Source organism: Falco peregrinus, chromosome 14 (assembly GCF_023634155.1).
Source record: "Falco peregrinus isolate bFalPer1 chromosome 14, bFalPer1.pri, whole genome shotgun sequence".
In the NCBI taxonomy this organism is placed as follows: Eukaryota; Metazoa; Chordata; class Aves; order Falconiformes; family Falconidae; genus Falco; species Falco peregrinus.
In genome coordinates, this window is record NC_073734.1 from 23,368,771 (window position 1) to 23,388,840 (window position 20,070).

Below are 20,070 nucleotides of genomic sequence, written 5' to 3' on the forward strand. Positions count from 1 at the left end.
CAGTTATAGCACCATATCTTTGGCCTTGCTTTGTAGTATTGGATAATTATCTTAAAAAATGAACGTGGCACTTCCAGAACAAATCAGGAGTGAGCACCAGGAACGTTGGGCAACCTCTTCCTTTGATGGAGAGAGACCTCCACGTGGTCACACAGTAACGCTGCTTAGAGTAAGGCTGACGGCACTGAGTAGTGCCAGATTAGAAAGGCTGAAGTACTGGCCTTTATAGTACTATTTGTGAAAGCAGTTCAGTGTAGTAATAAATTCAGCTTTCATTGATGGGCACAGCCTCACAGCCTAAATCTTGTTTACTCAGACTGACAGTCTCACAGCTGATTCCTTTGGACTCCCTTTTCCAGGGCCATTGTGAATGTGAATGATTCAAGTGCAGTGCTACCCTTCAAAGTGTTTGTATGAAAGCAGTGCCTTTTGATACACGGTGGTACCTTCTGACGGAGTAATCTTATCAGTGGGGTCATCAGAATTTGCTTTTGCATTAATACCAAAGATCTAGTTGCCTGTTACTTCAGGTAGCCCAGCAAAACTAAAACTGTAGTTTTAGGAAGAAGGAGGAACTGTGTTTCATCCCTTGGTTTTTACATTTGGTTTGGGGTTTTGTTGGGTTTTGCTATTCATCTCTTGCAGGACTTGCGTAGGTGCTACTAGGAGCATCTGCTGAACAAGCTATTGCTACCAGTAGGAGAAGCAAAAACTCTGCCATGTCAAATCTCTGTGGTCAGTAGTTCAGTGTGTTTATTACAACAAAACTTAGTGATTCTTAGAATGTAACAGTTACTGAAATATCTTTTTAACAGAGCTTTAGACTTTATTTTCGAGAGAAATGAGCTGTTTCGGAGCACAATTACACTGACAGGTCTAGGTTATAGAAGCACAGGGAAGTGAAGGCTGAAATAGGAGCAGGTTCTGCTAATCAGTATTGAGTGTAACTGTGGAGATCTCGGGACTGGAATGTCTAGCAGAGCTGCAGTTCAATGGATGGAATTGTTAGTGTGCAGCCAGGTGGGGTATTGGCAGAGCACATCTGCATAGCTTTTGCCTCCATTTACAGCAATTTCTGTCTCACTGAATGTTGCAGAGTTTAGAAGTACGGGCTGGTCAGGGCAGCACAGGTAATGTTGCCCTACAATCTCACAGTTGTAACTTCATTAGTGACTGGCATGATACTTTTTTTTTCCCTGTGTCAAGCCAAACCAATTAAGGGATTCAATTGCATATGGAATATCAAAATGCATTTGTCACTGTACTTTGACTTCTTGAGATTTACATGCAGATCTAAGCAAACGTTATCTCCTCCATAGTTTGGAAGTGTAATGACAAATTGTGTCTTATTTTATAGTACGTGTTGTGAGAACAGCTACAATGGAACCCAGGCATTTAGCTTTTGAAGCCAGTGGTTATAAATGAGATATAAAAATGGAGAGTGTTCTGGAGTTTTGTATTGTGGGTTTTTTCTTTGTTGAGGAGAATTTAGAACAAGGCCTCATAAAGAGCCAAGGATATAGAATTTCAGCGCTTTAGTTTTATCCATTTGTACTTGCTGACCGAAAGCAGCACATTCAAAACAAACCAGCGATGTGCTGTGGATGAGCAGGGAATGGGATTTTCTCAGAGGTTCCACAGGACAGAAGGAAGAAGGGAATGTCTGTTATAAACTTTGAAAGCAAGTGGCTGAAATACGTTCCAAGAGTATTTTGGAGCAGGAGTGCCAGTTAAAATATTTATGCAGTGTTTTATTGCACTGATTCAAATATTGAATAGCACCTGACCCTTGAATTTTTGGATCCTTGCCTGACTGGCACCCCATGATGGGTATATTTACTTAGAAAACAGCCTTCTGCAGCAGCTGTTTTTCAGCACAGGAAATCGGGAAAGCTGGATTTTGATCCAGTTTTTGTCATGGTTTTCATGCTTGACTTTGAGCTCAAGAAATGCCTTCCCATGCATCAATTTCTTCACCTGAGAAATAAAAGTTGCATTTACCACTGACACTCACAAGATTGTGAGATTCTGTAGCGGAAGCATATATGGATGTTGTCCATTTTACTGTTTCCTCAGGCATCTTTTTATTGTTCACAGTACGCATCAGGACACAACAGTATTTAATTGGCCTCCACCTTTTCCCCCCTTAGATACCAATCCTTTTTAAAAAAATAATAAGTAAATAATTCTCTCAATCAGAAGTTTCTGGTTTGGCAGCGCTGAGCAGCACAGCCCTCGGCTACCCTTGTATTACACTGGCTGTCAGCAGCATTCCTTTCCCCACCTGAAGAGAGAGACTGAAGCTGTGCTGCAAGCACCCATCCCCTGGCAGCTCTGCTGAAATGACCCTTCTACTTAAAGACACCTGCAGTGGCTATCACCAGTCTGGGCTGGAGATTTCAACTTCTCTGAGCTGAAATGGTGCTAAGACTGCTGTTAGTTGCTGCCCTGAGCTGGAATTGTGGCCACGCAAAAGCCCTTGAGCTGGCTGTTGATTAGAGTCATAGGCTAAAACATCAGCCAAGACTGCTACTGCCTGCTACCCAATATAATCATTTTATGCAGCAGTATTTTGTAGTGTGATGACTTTTGCTTGAGATGGATTATTTAGGACGTGCCTGTTGTAGAGAGAGATGAAATAGCAAAATGTAATGATCAGACGTCTGGCCTATTGCTGGACACGTACCGAGCTGCTGGGCTTGGATCATGCACCTGCCAGCTGCTCTGTGTTCTGTGTGGACAGAGGTATTTGTGCTCCTTGGCCGCTAGACTTGCAGCGCTGGGTCCTTTGCAGAGCTCAACCTCGAGGTCTTTCATGCCCCAAGTTCAAAATACCAGCAAAAAGTCTGTCCACATTCCCAGCCTTGCTGTGTGCTTGTTTATAGCTGAAACCCCAGTGATGCAAGATAGTTTTAGCAAATAACGTAAGGGATCTGTGGAGGGATTTCTGAAACAATCATTCTCTGTTTCCCTCTGTGTATTTGCAGACTCTGAGAAGAAAATGGAGAATTTACTTGGCTTGTTTACCCAAGCTATTACGCTGGCTTAACTGTTCCGTGATGAAGTTCCATGTCAGTACTGTGCTTACTAGGCTGTGGAGATAAAAATGATCAATTTGATTGGCTTTGTCCTCCTGTTTTTACATTCAGGCTTTGCAGGATTGGATCAATGGCTGCGACCGTTTCTTCCTGAAAATCAGGCTTACGCTGAACCTTTCTGCAGACGTACGCAGCTGCTCCAAGCGCCCATAAACCGTGGGGTCTTTCCGCTGTTCAGAAATCTATCAGTGGCTCAGCATTACGGCCGTGGCTCAGAATGGGAAGCCAGAGTTAACTAGGTCTTAAGCATTTGTTCCGTTGTGGAGCAATACTGCCTGATGTTCACACTTTCCAGAGGGTGTCCAAATCTTGTACTCTGCAGAGCTTGCCTTTGGCTTCATTTGATCAAATGATAGAATATATCAAGAGGGGTCATACAGGAGTGATGCTGTGCAGACAATTAAAATCTATGAATTGGGTTAAAACCCCTGCATTAGTATGCTTTGATGTGATTCTTTCTTGTTTTCTTTGACTGAGATGCTTTTTGGAGATAAAGTTGGAACCAGGTTCCTCATCTGCAGTTTCTTGGAGCTTAGCTGTTTGAGGTTGCTTTATTTTGCAGCTCTCTCCTATTGACCTGCTTGACTAATTTTGTGTCTGAACTTCTGTCCTCTTTATTCCTGACTTTTCTGCCCTGTCAGTACAGTTGGGGGGGGTGGGGTTGGGGGGCGGGATATTTATTAATCTGTACAATCCAGAGGGCCAATTAGGTCTAGACTTTAAGATAGACGTTTGGTGGCTGTGAAATAGTATGTACTTCATTTCTTGCTTCAAGACTATTTTTTTCTTTAGAGTTGAGCTTGACAAAGAAGGATGAGGCTAGAGGCAGTTATAAAGGGTGGATTGTATTTTTACTGTAATACTTAAGTATTGATTGTTGACTTATTGGTAGGCTTAATGCACAACCATTTCCTTAGTTAGTGTTTGAATGTCCATTAAAATGTTGGCTTGGTGCCAGAATGTTGAAATCCTGCATTTTATAATATGATTTGGCTATCCAGAAGTACTAATGTGGTTTGGATTTTTTTTAAAACAAGATAAATAGGCAAGTCTTGAGTTCCCTTGTTGTTTTATATTTGTTAACCTTTACATACTGAAAATGAACCTCTGAAGTATGAGATACTGAAAAGAGAGAGGTGGGCAGGAATGTTTTGAGGCTTGCGCATCTTGAAAATTTTCCACCCCTCATCTTTTGAGATGCCCAGTGCTTGCTGAGTTGTTGATAGACATTTAGGGATAACGTAATATTATTAGAGTAATATTACTGACTATTTATTAGTTTAAAACTAGTTGTTTTTTTCTAGAGGAAAGTTTTGTTTGTATAGCTTCACAAGCTATATGAGTGTTGTGTGTTAGTAGCACTACCTATAAAAACATGCCTGTTGTCATCTTGTAATTCTTCTCGGATGTGAGATGGGGCTTGCTCTCTCTTCCCTGCAGCACCATCAATAATCTGTGCTGAGTTCCCAGGGGTGTGTCCCCATATTGTTTAATGGTATATGTTCCAGTTGGTCCCCTCTGTTCAAGTCTCAGGGCCGTGCTGCTATTTGGACAGCTTTCTAGCTTGTAGAAAAGACTGCATCAGGTTTTGAAGAGATGGTTATGGAAGGCCTGATGCTGCTGCTCTTGTAGAAGAACAGTACTTGTACAAAGCAGCTGTCTGGATTATGGTGCTGGCTTTCTTGTATTGGCAAGGTAGACAGGGGTGGAAACTTTTAATTGCTATGAATTGTTTGCCACTGGGGTGACCCAGCAGTTAACCCAACCCCTAGTGTTCCTTCAGGTACGTCTAAAGTTTTCTGTCTGCTGTCTCTCCATCCTCTTATGTCTCCCTCTTGTAGAAACCTTCACAAAACAAAAAGGATTAAGCTTGCTTTGGTTAATGAGTGTCTCTGGTTTTGGGTGGTGACATGACACTTTTGGTGGAAAATGACGTTTTCAGCTATCTGGTTCTGTCATGTAGTATTGCCATTTGTTAAAACCTGCCATGAGAACAATAATTACACAAAGCCTAAATACTTCATTATAGCTAGAAACAAGTACTGAAAATTAAGGGAGTTTGAAACAGCTTTTTGCCCTACCAAATGTGAGAGGAGACACTTGACAAAAGTGAGGAGCCAAGAGTTTGCCCTCTGGCTACTGTCCTTAGTGATACTTAATCTTTCTCACTCAGACTTGTAGCCAAGACTTGCTGCAGTCCCTTTCCTGTCATTTCAGTTTTCCATTAAATAATAGGATTTTGTAAGGTAAGGTTATTGCCTGTTAGAGTCTACCTTTTTAAAAGAAATTAGTATGATACTTTTGCCAAAAAAATGGATGATTTTCTCTCACTGGAAGTAGTAGCAGTTGCTCCATCTCTGAAGCAAATACCAGTGTGAGTGGTATAATTACCCAAAATAAAGCTTGCGCTGGTATTTGTGTTAAAAGCGACTTTTTTTCTTTTTTTCTGCCATGGAATACTTTGGGCTTAGCGTTTCTGTTGTCACCCATCTGACCTCCATTTCCCTGTTTCAGGAGCCTGCCAAATCCGATCATTCTGTGCAAAGGCAGCCGCTGTTATACTATTCAGCTGTCTTTCCAGAACATACAAAGATGCTGGATAAAAACCTTCAGATTTTTTCTTTTCCTTATGCAGTTCATATCAGTTTGATTACTGTGGTTGGTCTAAGGAATTTTATGGTGACTTTTAAATATTTTGAGTTTTTGTGAGAGATGATGAAGCAATTTGGAAATAAGTCTCTCTTTTTTTTGTACTAAGTGAGAAAGAGAGAACCTAACAAGCTACTAAGTGGAGTACAACACAATTTCTAAGCACTTGTATTCACTTGCCACAGACTCCTGAATGACGTGCTCCATGCTTATCTGACTTCATCAGAGTTTGGCCTTAAAAGGTAGAAAAGAAAGGATGTTACTGTGTAGCAATTAAATAGTTGCCGCAGTAAAAATTAATAGACTTTAAATAATTGGAATGCTGATTTAAGTTGTCCTGTTCCACCTTTCTGGATACTATTAATTGCAAAAGATTATAAACTCCCTTTTTACAGGAGCGTGTATTAATAGGTGTCCCAGTAGGCCTGGAAGGGGCAGGATTTGATTGCATTCCTCGAATGCTTAACACTTAAGGCTCTCAAATCAGATAGCAAAGAGAATCTGTTGAAAGAACATGTGGACTTGCAAGAAAGGCCCTTGCTGATAATGAGGGACCCTGGGGAAAATAAATTTTGGGTAGTATGAAACTTCAGCAGGTGGAAGATCTTCTTAGGAGCAAATTATTAATAAAGTTTTCTTTAAAAAGGAAATCAAGTATTTTTTATCTTTGCCTCCAGCATGTTCTTACTTCCAATAAATATACACAGGAATTAATGTTACTTGCAAGACCCTACCTAATTCAGTAATAGTATGTGAGTAATATGCAACATCATCATTGATTAGCAACTAATGTTTTTATATAAAAATTTGTTGATGTGTTTTATCATCACCATGCTACTGAAACTGCTGGTCCACAAGGAAGTGTTAGCTTAATGAGTAGTGTATGGAGAGTGGTTTGACCCAAACTCCCAAGTGAACAGATCTTCAGCCTGTGTTATTGTGCCCACTAATAGTGAGAACAAAATTGCTTCACTAGGTGTCTATACAGCATGGTGCAGTAGTAGAGATACAATTCCCTGTGAAGATGGATGGGAGACACCTAAGTTTTTTTTTATTTTGTTTAAATTTGGTTAAAGCAGCTATGTTATTGGATGTACCTCCTGAGTGCTAAATATTGTGTGTTTACTACTTTTCACTAGTGAAATACATATTTTTGGAAATCCAGTCAGCCCTCCTTGGGCATCTTCTGGAAAGAGCTTTTGCAGTAAGGCATCTCACAATGTCATGTCTGAGCCGGCAGTGCTGCAAGATCTCTAGTGATAATTGGATCGGTGTTGGGGAAGAGGATAAGTGATACTTGGTGGGTGTATTTTTTCATGAACATGTAAGTTACATGACATTAATGAATTGGCAAAGTAATTTTACAGGAAAATTCACGGACCAAATAACGCCCTCAAAACCTGCAATGTGGTCTTTGTGCTTGTTTATAGATGCTAAATGGGTATCTTTAAGTGTGGTAGCTGTTTATATGTACCTATCAACAAACAGGTGAGCACACTAAAGTTAGGAGTCTTAACCGAAAGAATAACTGTTTTGTGCAGCCTTCACACTTCTGCACTTGGTCTCTGCGTATCCGCCGAAGCCCTGTCTGTTCTGCAGGAATGGGATGGAAAGTAAGTTCTGTCTCACTTTCTGCAGTGAACTTGCAATATGGGCACTTGTGTAGCCAGAGCTGAAAGATTAATAACACATTTTTGTTTAAACCACTAATCAGTCTTTAGATACTTTAGTGTTGGCCACTACTGATCCAGTTCATGTTTGAACTGGTGACCTCTATTTGAAAATCACTTTGTCCTTTTAATAGTTGTCTGAGTCAGCCTCTGTCCCTTTCCTGAGGGTTTCTTTATCTGCACTTGAAAAGGTTGTTCTTTTTTTTATTTTTTTTTTTTTGTGGAAGACTAATCCCTGTTTTGTATGGCTATGCACATTGTAGTAAATGAAAGCTATGTGTATTCCCCTCCCTTACCTTGAATGAGCCCTTGCTTCTCTTCTAACGGTTTGTAACTCAGTCTTCAGTGGGCTTTTGTTACCTGCAGTTTTGGAGGGTTTGTATGGACGAATGGTGAGAAGGTGGTGGGTGAGGGTCTCCCCTCCTGCTGCCTGTTGGTTTCTGAATCTCTTCTAAATGTATGTTCTTGAATTTGGCCTTTCTCTGGAAGTTTTGCTTCTGCTACAAGTATCTGCCTGATCATAGCTTGCTGACCTTAAGACACATAGCATTGTTGAACCTTCATCATCTTGATCGAGCTCTAAGATTTGATCTCTCCCAGTTCTTTTCTTCCTAGCTCTTCCCATTCTCTAGGTATCTCAATACTTGCCACTGTCTTTGCAAAGAATTACTGGGTGATAACTCAGAAGCAAGGTGATGTAAGTACTTTTCAACATAAAAAGGATAGAGACTTAAAGATTGAGGGTCACTGGGAAACGTGAAAGGCATATGAGCAAAAAATAAAATCACCGACTTCAGTCTTCTAGTTCTGCTATTCCAGGTGAAACCTCTGTAACTTTAACATTTGGTGTGTTTTGGAAGGAGTTTAAGGGCAAGATAAGCTGTTCATGCCTTCATCTTTCTTTTTTAGTCACACTCAAGAGATGATCACTTTTATTTCCTCTGCTGGAAGTTGTATTCTCACTATTGTATAATGTAAGATGACAAGGCAAGGAGACTTGGGCAGAGAAATTAAGTGATAAAACTCCAAATGACTTGATTTGGTCTGCAAAGGACAGATTTTTGTTTGTCTTTATATTCTGTCAATCCTGCGTAGAAACGTTATTGGGAGGAGATTTGGTGCTAACCCATCTTTAACATGTACAGCTTCTTAACTGTTACGATGATGATGATAATATGAAACCATTAACCAAGCAGGCAAGGCCAGCACGTGTGCGCTGTGTGAGTGGAATGAGCTAGGGGTGGAGGAATCTCTGTTATCAGTTGTTGGATGTTCCGTGATCCCCTTGAATGCTGTGTTTCTACTCCCCCAGGAAAGGGAGAAGAGAACAAATAACGTGTGACAGATGTTAGTCATGTCACTTAACGCAGGACTGGAAGGCACTTGGATATTAATGTAATGAGCACAGTATAAAGACCTGAATAGAGTAGACCTGACTTCTAATTAAGCCTGCCGAGATGCCAATACTGATTTCAGTTGTGCTTTTGCTATGAAAAATACAAGGATAGTTTGACAAAGCAGGCAAGGACCACTGTGGTCTGTTTTAACTATTGTGCTTGTGGGTGTTCATTTCCCATGCAGGCCAGGAGTTCTAGTGCCACTTTCTTCAGAGCTGGCAGCTTTAATTGAAGGAAAAGCACAAGCTTAACTTCTTTACTAAGGAAAACCTAAAATGCTGCCTTCACCTTGCCTCTTCACTGCTAACTGTGGAACGGCATGGTACCTCATCCCAAGCAAACACCTCTGTACGTCTTGGGATTCAGCTGGTTGTTTTCAGTCCATTGCTAGTGTTTGTTATCTTTTGGCTTAATATCGGGAGCTGTCTGGAGTCCGTTGGCAGGGAGCTGAGCATGTTGTTGTTCCTATATGTTGGGATGCTGCTGGAGGCCCACAAGTTACACCCAACTTGTAGGGTGGCCCTCATCTGCCTGCCTTTTGGAGGGAGGCTGGGGACAGGGACACCCTTTTGGGCAGCACTCATAGTAAGAGCTGAATACATTTATCTTCATCTGTCCACTGTTGGTGAGCGGGCTGGAAATGGCCTTTGCTACGTGATGTGATGTAGGAAAAGATGGTTCTGAAACTGCTGGCAGGCTTCTGTGGCTGCATGGATTGAATTGCTGTGGAAATTAAGAATATGGGCTTGATTCTGTATATGTCACTCTTCCAGTGATGCAAGTCCATGTATAATTGCTGTAATGCAGGGGGGAGGGCAGAGTTTTCCTTACTCGGACCATTCGCAATTGGTAATACAACCCTGAAGAAGCGAGCGTAAAAGCACAGAATTGTTTCTGCTTTTGTGTGTGCGTGCCTGCACGGTGCGTTTTGGGCTTTGTGTGGTGGAGAATTCAGAGACATTTTGTGAGAAGCGGGAGCATTGATAATTGCATTCTGGTTAATCATCGTAGAGGGACCATGATTGCTACTAGCTGATGCTTTGTGGCTTCTGCCAGAGTTAATAATTCATTGCCGGACTGTGTCAAAGCATGCTCTTAAGTCGGATCCCTCCGTGGATTGCAGGCATCAGTAGGAGTTGGAAGAGATGAAAGATGGGCTTAGTGTTTGACAGCCATTAACTTGGTGTGGGCCTCTGGGCAGCATTAGGTTAACTTCCTTGTCCTGTGCTTCCCTGTGTTCGGGAATGTGAGGGACGTGGGAATTCAGCCTCTTGTGAAATTGCATTAAGAAATTCAGTAGCTAGATGGAAGAATGCTGAAATGAAGGTGTGAATATCATTGACCATACGGCTCTGGTTTAATAGGCTGTGGGGCTGAGTGGATTTTGCCTGCCATGATGCTGAGGTGACAGTTTTATAAAAGAGGTGTTTTACTGTGGCATTGAGTTGCTTTCCTATGTGCAGTGCCTAACCTCCCAGGGAGAGCGTGCTTTTACCACTGAGCGCTGAATTTGGTCATGTCGGTGCTCGCAGTCATCTGCGAGAGGGATTGACATTCAGGGCTTGTATATAAAAAAAAAGGGGTTAGCATTTTGAATTAAAAATTAACACATTCTCTGCATAATTACAGACTTACAGCACACACTAATGCTGTACAAAAGAGAGCTTTCCAGGCAGAGTTTAATGGCCCAAAAGTGGAGCCATCACTTCTTTCCACCCCTCCTTTTAAATTAGCATTGGCATGTTTGAAACACTCCTCAAAATTCTGCTGTGAAATAGCTGTTTGGCTTCCAGTTGTGTTTTGGTGGGTTTTTTTGTTGTTTTGTTTTTAAAAGGTGATTATTCTTTTTAATGCTAAAGATGGAAAGTGGTTTGCATATTCAGGGAACATTATAATTTTGAAAATAATCTCCTAGTAGATATTTAACAATGGCTTTGGGTAAATGGACACTTGTTGCGCTTTGTTTAAACGATTACATCTCAATTATCGCTTGATGGTGAGAGCATGGGTAATACCCTTGGTTCTTTGTTAAAAAGGCTCTCATTAAAACTGGTTCCTGCTCTTGCCTCTTGGATAAATATGGACATGAGGTAGTTCAGTGACACTCTGTCAAATTGCCGAATTGAGTGCAAGTTCCCCATTCATCCTGACAAATGATACCGTTAATTGGGGTGTGGGGTGTGGATGGCAGGAACAGGGCTGCCAGTGTTGGTGTTAATCCTCTCTGCTTGGCTGGGCTTCCCCCGCCTTTCCCCTGCTAGGGAGAGTCACTCTTCCAATTTTACGGGATTTGTATTTCTCTCTTTTATTTTTCCTTTTTCTTCCTCTCCCCCCGCCCGCATGGTCACAAAAAGCAGTGCTTCTCAGTTGGTGCTGTCAGAGGTGTTTAACACTCTCTGCATTTACATCCTGCCTCTTGTCTGGTGCAAATTTAGCCCCAGAAAGCTGTGTTGAAACTTGGGTCTCCTTTGAGCTCTGTAATAAGCCAGCGACTCCCAGTCTGAGTGAGTTGGTGGTTTTTTTTTCCCCTGCAAGAGGATGGCTTTCTGTGATGATGTTACTGGAGCTGGTCATTTCCCACTTCGAGTTTTGACTCTGGAAAACTTGTGTTCTCATAGTCCATGAAAGTTAGCAGTTTGCCACAAAGCCCAGATTCCCTGCCAGGTGTGCCAGTAGCATAATGATACACTCAGCTCATCTGACTTTTTGCTTTGCACTGTTTACATGTGAATATAACCGTATTGAGGTGTTAGCCTGGATTTTCTTCCTGTCCTCTTCACCATGACCTGCTTGAATTGGACTCCTGAAATCTTTGGCTCCTCTTTCTGCATCCCTCTGAAGGGAGAGGATGAGTGTGCAGAGCTGAAAACAGAGGCGGCGTGCTGGGTATGGCAGCCCTCCTTCTGAAGAGACCTAGCGTGTCATTAATGCTGGATAATCACCCTGCCAGCCTTGCGGAGGGGAAGGGAGCTAATGCTCCTTTAAGGCGCTCTCCAGACCCAGTATGACAGTGCAGTATTTGCTGCTGCTACAGCACTGGATTAAGCAGAGAAGGAAAGATTTTTGGGAAGGAGCTACCTATCGCTGTTTCAGCTCACTGCCAGCGGAGTCTCTTACTTTTGCTGGCTAATGCTTGCCCATGATAGCAGATGCCACAGCTGTGGGACTTCAAAAAAGAGCTAATACAGGAGCAGATCCAGGGATGCTGTTCATATTTGTCCCCTTGACCCTGCCTAGTGTAAGACTCTGAAAGAAAGGGGGAAGAGATTACAGTGACTGTAGACTAGCATTTTTAATGGGTTTTTCCTTGAACTTAAGGTAGGGGTGATAGTATCTTTGATTTTTGTAGTTATGGTGAAGGAATCCCCTTTGCGCCAGGGATGCAGCTATACCTGAGAGGGAAGGGGGTCATTGTGGACACGCAGAGATGGAGAGAGGGAGCGATCCTGACACAGAGGAGGATGATCATGCTCCGGTGGCTTCTGCATGATCTTTGCATCATCATCCTCTTAGGGATAGGATGCTTTCCACTTGGAAGGAGAGCTTGTATGGTTTTCTTTAGCTGTGGCCCAGCAGCTCTGAACAGGAGTTTTCTCCCTTCTCCTCCCACAGCCAGATTTGAGCGCAGAAGTGGTTGATGTGTGAGCTGACTGAACGCTCTGCTAAATTGATTGCCAGTGAAACAAATAGCAGGTCCGACATCTTAGCTGGGTTACCACTCGGAGTTGTTTACACTAACAGCCATTTGGGGTGAGTATTTCCTGTTTGTATCCTTCAAAGCTGTTGCTTTAAGAAATCCATAGGTAAGGAGTGACAGTGTTGTACTGAGCTGCACTGGAAAAGCTTTCACTGCAACATTGTGAGCTGGCAATGCAATACGTAAAACAAAAATTATATATAAGTAAACTCTGCTGATCTGTAATGCGTAGTTCTGCAGTTGGGAGTAGCTTCTGCAGTTACATTCATGGCCAGAAAATAACAGGGAACGTCTGTTGATAAGAGCAGCATCTTTAAAGTTGTGGCTAGAGGCTCCAGACGGATTATTACACTCCTGAAATCTGTGATGAGGCTACAGCCTGTCCTAAAGAGCTGGCTGTGTCTCCAGTTAGCTTTACCCATATTCAGGTTTGGTTAGAAAGCAAAAGCTGTATGTATCCTCTGTGCTCCTGGCTCTGCACCACTAGGGGTAGGTAGAGGGAGAAACCATCCAAAAATGGAGCACTGTGTGTGAGGCGAGTGGCAAGTTACTGAGGCGAGCGCTGCTGCAGGGATATCGCCAGGCATGGATGCTCGGAAATGCAGGAGGAATGCCAGAGTTAAATTAGTCCTGCAAATGTGTACCCTTCCTCTCCCCAAAGGGACTTGACTTGCACTCTTGGGTGTAGCTGGTTGTGATCAATGGTTTTCCCTGCAATGCAACTGACTGCGGTTTTCCTCTAAGAATGTCGGTGGGTTTGGACCTGTCTTCTCTTCTCATGAGACTCCTGGTACGATGATTTGGGTATTCAGTACAGCGTTCATTTGGTCACAAGCAGGGAGGGTTTGCTCCTTGCAGTGGTTTGAGGAAAATCACCCTTAGGATCAAGTTTGCTAGTTTCAAAGCCAGAATACTGTATTTAAGAGACTACTCTGCCACTTGTGAAGCTCAGAACTGTGCAAGGTGCCCAGTGATACCTTTGGGGTAGGTAAGCCTGAGTCACAGAGCACCTTCTACAGGCGTAACGGTGTTAATGGGAATTGCTTCCAAACCAGGGAGTACAACGTTACTTCAGAGGCTCATGTTTTTTCTCTGTATAAAATACCCTGCACCATTTTCACTGGTACTTCGTGTCCAACCAATACCCCTGCAGTGTTGTTTTAATTAAAACAGAAGTGGTAATAATGAATTGGTGGTATTGGTGGTGATTCTGCAAATACATCAATGTTAATGCACAGTAAAATGCTCTCCTGATAGCTTTCTGTGCTTCATTAAATTAAATGTAGACATCCCAAGTCTAGATTTTTTGTGTGTACATGTGTTCGCAAATACAAGACGTACATTCTGTAAGCAGAATTACTGAATTGTGGAATGCAGTACTGTTGCAGCAGGGCTGTCATTCTGGGATTTAAAATGAAGCAACTTTGAATTTGGGAGTGTCACCAGCGGTTTGCAGGCGGATGGGAGCTGTGTTGGCACCGTGGGTTAAATGTGCACATGGGACCTGTGGAAGTAACTGCCTGATAGCGTTACGCTCATGTTTTGTGAAACACTTCTTCACCGTTAGATGTTTTGCGTACTAGCAAGTGCATTCCTTATTTCTTTGGTGCTTCTAATTTTTTTCTTTAAGATGGGGGTGGTCTGTTTCTCGATTTTTCTCTGGCTTTCTGCACTGTAATGATCGCACCATCACCTGACTGCTGGAATATACTGGCCTGACTTTAATCATCGGGTGACTGGCTCTTAGCATGGTTTCATCTCTGCTGTTTTACATCTCCCCTTGTAATTGCATGATTGCTTGCAGCATTGTTTTTCTATTGGTGACAATGAAAGGCACATGTTAGTATTTTATGTAACCTTATACTTTCTGTTTGATGTTTAAAGTGTAGGTGAAGAAGTAGTACTTTGCAAGTAAAAATCCTCTTTCTTTGTAAGCAGCAATTTTCACCCCTTGTGCAATCATCTGTTAGACAACATTATATATAAAAACACGTTGGTAAGTATCATATGGAGGAAGAGGTAGTCAGGCTAAGCCTGTATTAGTAACAGGGCTGCATTTCTGTAGTGCTGACAGTTTCATTGAGCTATGTATGCTCGCAATGAAATAACCTGTTCAGAGCTACAAAAGAGTGCAATGTTTAATGTAAATAGTATCTTAAGTCTTTTAACTACTAAATAACCAAACCCAGCAAAACAATAGAGAATCAAAGCTCCCCTTTAAAGAACATTGACACCAGTTAATATGCAGTAAAATTATTTGCCTGTACAAGTTATTTCAACAGCTCTGCAGGTCTAAAATGGCAGAAGCTTTCTGTTGCTGTATAAAAATCAAACTACCATTTATTTCCGCCTCATGGTATGTGCAAATTCATGCAGCTCAGTTAAGGGAATAGCTTCACAACTGGTGTTACAATCTGTGGCTGGAGTGCTGCATCACAATGCAGCAAATGCATTTTCCACATTAACCAAACATGACAGCTGAAACGATTATTAACCATGCAATATGTCGGAAGTCATCAAAAATTCACATCAGAGTAATTGCAGTGGCTCGGGGAAAAAAAAATAGTAGCATCTCTCTCCTCTTGCCTGCCTGCCACCTCACCCCCTCCTAATTCTTACATGGTACAGTCCGTTAACAATAAAATATCCTTCTGTAACCTATAAACTGTTACTCCCATCAGTTACTGGTTTCAGACTGATGCTTTCCCTAGAATCTGAATAAAGCACCACTGGGGGAAAAAAAAAATATAGATGCTTTACAGGCAGTGGTGTTCAGCCGTGGAAAGCAGCTGCTTTCTTATTGTCTTGCTGGACTCTTGACTGTCTCAGCCATTTCAGGACTTGCAGGTTTGATTTATTTTATTTTTTTTTAAAGATGAGAAAACTTGAGCATTAATACAGACAGATACAGCTGTGTAAGCCTAAATACCAGGCAACTGAAGTGTGGCAGTTACAGCCAGCATTAACAGGTTTGTAACTCCTCAGTACTGAGATCTACAGGTAGGAATGCATATATTTTAAAATATACAAAATGACGGTTAAAAGCTTGCTTTGATAAGAAAGAGTTTTCCTTCAGGTGTCTTCTGTGGCGGTTTTTCTTTGTGCTGTTGCTGCAGGTGGTTTAAATTTGTAGGTGAGTAATTAAAGAGAACAGGTGGGTAGTTTTGGAGAAATCATCCTTTGCTCACAGAAAAGAAACCTTCAGGTCTGTACCTTTACCTTCTAATATTCTTTGCTCGAGCAGCTGTTGGGTGGGGCAGTCCAGTGTCTGCTTTGGGTTTCAGTCGTGTTGCCTTTTTAAAGACCCTCCTGACATTGCTGACTTTGCTTTTCATTTAAGCAGAAATACAGTAGCATAACTTTCTGAATGCATTTATTCCTATTTTCTCTTCCCTAGGCTATGAAATGTCTATGGAAGTATTTTAAGTAAAAAAAATAAAGGTACTACTTGATTATGTGATTTTTCTCTTAGTTTTCATTGTGGTGCAAAGATATTGGTCCACTCTTTCCTCTGTTCTACAGATGCACTTGTGATTTATTTAGAAGACACGCTAAACTTTCTTTAATATTATTTTGAAGTAAGGGTTTCAAATGTGGGATGAAAATTGAAATAACATAGAAAATATTTCTACTTTCCCAAAGTAAACGAGACACTTAGAGATTTGCTGCTTTTTTTTTTTTTGTTAGTTTCTTAAATGAGGTGGTGAAGTGTATTTGCTTAGTCAACTGGAGTTTGCAGCCTAGACCCCACCTCTCTTTCAAGTGAATAGGATACGTTATGAAAGGGGTTAAGCCAGTAAAATCATAGTAAAGGGAAGCAGCCAGGGAATTAACATTTATATAAATGTGGTGGCCATGACTAGCTGGGTGGGTGGCAGCTGATTTAATACTCTCAGATCCTAGGGACTCAGAGGCTGCATGCAAACTGGAAGCTCTGCCTGCCTTTGGTATGGGGACAAAAGTATAGGGTGGGTTGCTTTTTCTTCTTTCCTTTCAATTCTGTTTCTCTGTAGGGAGAAAAGCAGGTTAATGAAATGTGCTGTGCCGGGACGGCGGCTGGGCTCTTGCAGCACAGAATGACTTGCCTCCTTTGGGGCTCCCTCCCCAGATATTAAGGTGCCTATATGCCATCTTCTGCACTCTTATGTTGTCAACTGAGAAATGCTTAGAAGGGGAGACATGGGAACAGTGGTGTAGCATGGCCAAAAAGTTGCCTCTTTTAAACAAGATTACCTGTGCAAAGGGGGGACTCGCCACAAAAGCAGCTCAGCAAGAAATCAAGTAAAAGACAATGAAATGTGTGGCTTGCATAGGTAAAAAGATGGAGGAAGCCATCTCCGCTGACCCTGTATGGGAGACGGCTCAATTATCCTTGCAGTTAGTACAGTGTGGCAAATTATTTTCCTTTGTCTGAAGTGGGTGGGAGACAGAGTTCAACTAAGCTCCATAAATTAATGTATGGAAAAATGACAGAGCCACTGCAATTAATAATTAGCCACAGGTCTCTTATAGCGGGGTTTTCCGTGATATCTGTTGGCAGCATCTGGACTTGGCATTTCATTTACATTAAAGTCCGAAAGCTGGTGTGCCGTGTTAACGCAACGCGCAAATAAAGGCATGCACTGCTAGAGAGTTCCTTAGCAAGGGTGGAGTACAGCCGGAGGAGAAAAATGGAAACCTTTTGTCTCTGGTGTATTCTCAGCACACTGGTCTCACACCCCAAGTCTGGAAAGTTTAAACCTTAGGTTTATTACACAATAGGAGGAATAAGCTGAAAAAGGATAAAGTGTTTATTATAACATAGCATTTGTTGCAGCAGAGAATTTAAAAACCTGTCTTTTTCGCTGAGCTTTCTAACATTTTAAAATATAAAATGTATATAACAGGCATATTCCAGACTTCTGGTTTTTATTTTAATGATCTGTAATTAATAATTCATAGGTAATTTAAATAATTAACTTTGTGAAATGTATCAGTAATGTAGTAAGGAAACACCATTTCTAAAGACCACGGCATGTTTAAAATGAGGATTTAAAGATATCATGACATGTATAAACTCCAAATTGCTTGCTTTCAGTGCCGGTAAAATATTTATATATTTTCTAAGGGACACGCTGCCATGTTGAAAATACCTATTAGGTGAACAAAGTAGCTATGATTTATTTACAAATACTTAGGAAGAATGGGCTAGCTAATTTGGGCTTGCTTGTCTAACTTGGATGATTTTGCCAAATCATGTCATGTTATTTAAGAAGGCTGAACTTCAAATATGCTCCTTTTCTTGAAATTCCAGTGTGTATTTTTTTTAAAAAAAGCTTATATTCCTCACACTACAATGCGTGTGGTCTTGGCTCTTTCTTTGTAGCGTTAGCCAGCCACTATCAGCGAAATAAAGTAGATTTAACTTTGGAAAGGTTTTCTTTCCCCATGTGGGTTTTACTGGGAGACTTCAAATTGCAATATAAATATTATGGGAAACCCCATTGTGGAGGTGCGGCACTAAGGAAAGCCACCTATGCTGGGGTTTAGGATTTGCATCTCGGTTTAACTTGGTTATCGCATTTAAGTGCTGACGGGATTTTGATGTCTCTGAACCAGGCGTTGTCCCTTCGAGGCAGTGAGCGTTTGGTGCATGCATCACTTTGTGTCTGAAATACAGATGGAGGCTGGAAGATTTTTCCCTTGGCTTTTTTTTTTTTTTTTTCCCCAACCGAATCATAAAGATAACTAGTGCTCCCGAGGAACGTTCAGGAAGGTGGTACGCAGGCTTTCAGCTGTGGGATGGGGGCATAGCAGCCAAAATCCTTCTGCTTGAATCAGCCTGAGAACAGGGAGAGTGTCAGGCTCAGCACTGCCAGGCTCACTGCTTGCACCCAGAGAAGGTAGAGAACCAATTTTTTTCATTACTTTTTTTTTTTCATACAGTTTCAGACTAACTTGAAGGCATTTAACTGTTTCTATGCATCTGAAATTGTGAAGGAAGAGATGTGCAAATCCCGATAATGTTTTTGCTTACCATAAAAGCCTGAGAACATCCCTGCTTCTCACAAACAGCAAGGTTATGTGCTCCCAGGCAGACAGGCAGAAGGATAAAACACTCACAGGGGCGGGGAGACTGAAGGATTGCACTAAAATTTGCAGAAGTGGGTTAGAGGAGACTTGGGTGTTCATGACTAGTAGGTTTGTTTAATAATTTGTCCTTCTTACTGGTGTTCCATCAGAAATGTGTCAGTTTAGGCTGGGAAATACTTCCTCAACTGATAAGGATGATGGCAGTTTGACTTTTGGATACAATCCTGAGAAATGAATTTTCTGCCACCAGGTTAAATGGGTTATTGTATCTGCCTATATGTTGATGCTAATGTACAATTCATCCAGCAACAGACACTGCAAGCTTGTCAGCACACCTCCTTTATGCCTTTTTCTTTCCTTTTCAAACTACTCCCTTATTACCTAGTGTGTTCTGTGGTATTCGGAGAGAAGCCTATCCTCTCTAACAGGGCTGGACACTCCTCTTTCCTTGGCTTTATGAATTTTTCGTGTGGTGCTGACGGATTTCCAGTGGCTGGTGTCTCAGCTTACACCATCTCAGGAGACCCCTCGCCAGCTCTCGGTACAGTAAATCGAGGTGTGGTCTGCAGTGGCAATGGTGTGCTTCATCCCTGCCCCTGCCATGCAAGGACGTGACACGGGCAGGAATTCAACAGCCAGGTTTTATTTGTCACTGCATTATTTGAGCATGGTTTCCTCTTAGAGGGGGAAGAACGCACAGCTACTTCTCGAGAAAATGTGGAGTAACCACGATGCTAAAATGGCAGCGAAAGAAATAAGAAAATGGCGTCATCATTGAAATTAGTTTCGATGGCTTGATTTGAGGGTGTCCTGCTTGGTGGGAGAATGTTTTCAGCAAGAGGTATTATTACATTACAGGCTTAGTTATGACTATACAATGAAGATTTTAAAATCATTTAAATCTGTAGTTTTTTTCTCTGTATTGCCTTAGAAAGCATGATGCCAGAGAGGCGGATATAATAGCTTATTCCAGTGGATGATCGGAAATTTTCTTTGTTTGCATGCATTAATATTTTTAATACAGGATTGCATTGTGGATCGCAAGCCTACTGGAATTACCTCATGATTTGATTTAATTTATACTAAACTGCAAAAAAGAGGTAGAGCCCTGAGTTTTGCTTTCATTGTGAATCTCTTGATGCGTTTATGTTTTTTGTAGGGTTGTATTTTTTTAATTGGGATTTTAATACAAGGACATTTATAGCGCAGGGGAGAGACTGTGGCCAGTCATCATAGCACTGAGCAAAGCCCCGCACCAAGGTCATCCCCCTGCATTTAAAAAATCTTAAGGGGGGAAAAAAGATAGCCACGCTTTTGGAAACTTGATGAACGAGCTCAGATTCTAGACTGTGTGGTTCATTTGTTCTGTGCTGATCCATTGCTGATGGTAAAATGCCGGTGCCAAAGGAGATGGGCTTCCTGTGGGTCCTGCCACTGGTCCTACTGGCCTGATCTGTGCGGAGGCTTCCCTAGCGCAAGAAGCTTTA

The 20,070-nt window shown here is 41.8% G+C and overlaps 1 protein-coding gene across 6 annotated transcripts in view; it reads left to right on the forward strand.

Annotated features, from left to right (window-relative positions):
- The window catches only part of NUP93 (nucleoporin 93), an 81,877-nt gene that overhangs the window by 20,932 nt on the left and 40,875 nt on the right, over nucleotides 1–20,070 (forward strand). Inside the window, exon 1 of one of the 6 annotated variants that reach the window (XM_013295988.3) lies at nucleotides 15,240–15,358. The exons of the other annotated variants lie outside the window; for them this stretch is intronic. The gene's annotated coding sequence lies outside the window, so the exon portion shown is untranslated. Of the gene's footprint in view, nucleotides 1–15,239; nucleotides 15,359–20,070 lie in introns of those variants that run through there. 6 annotated transcript variants of the gene reach the window in all.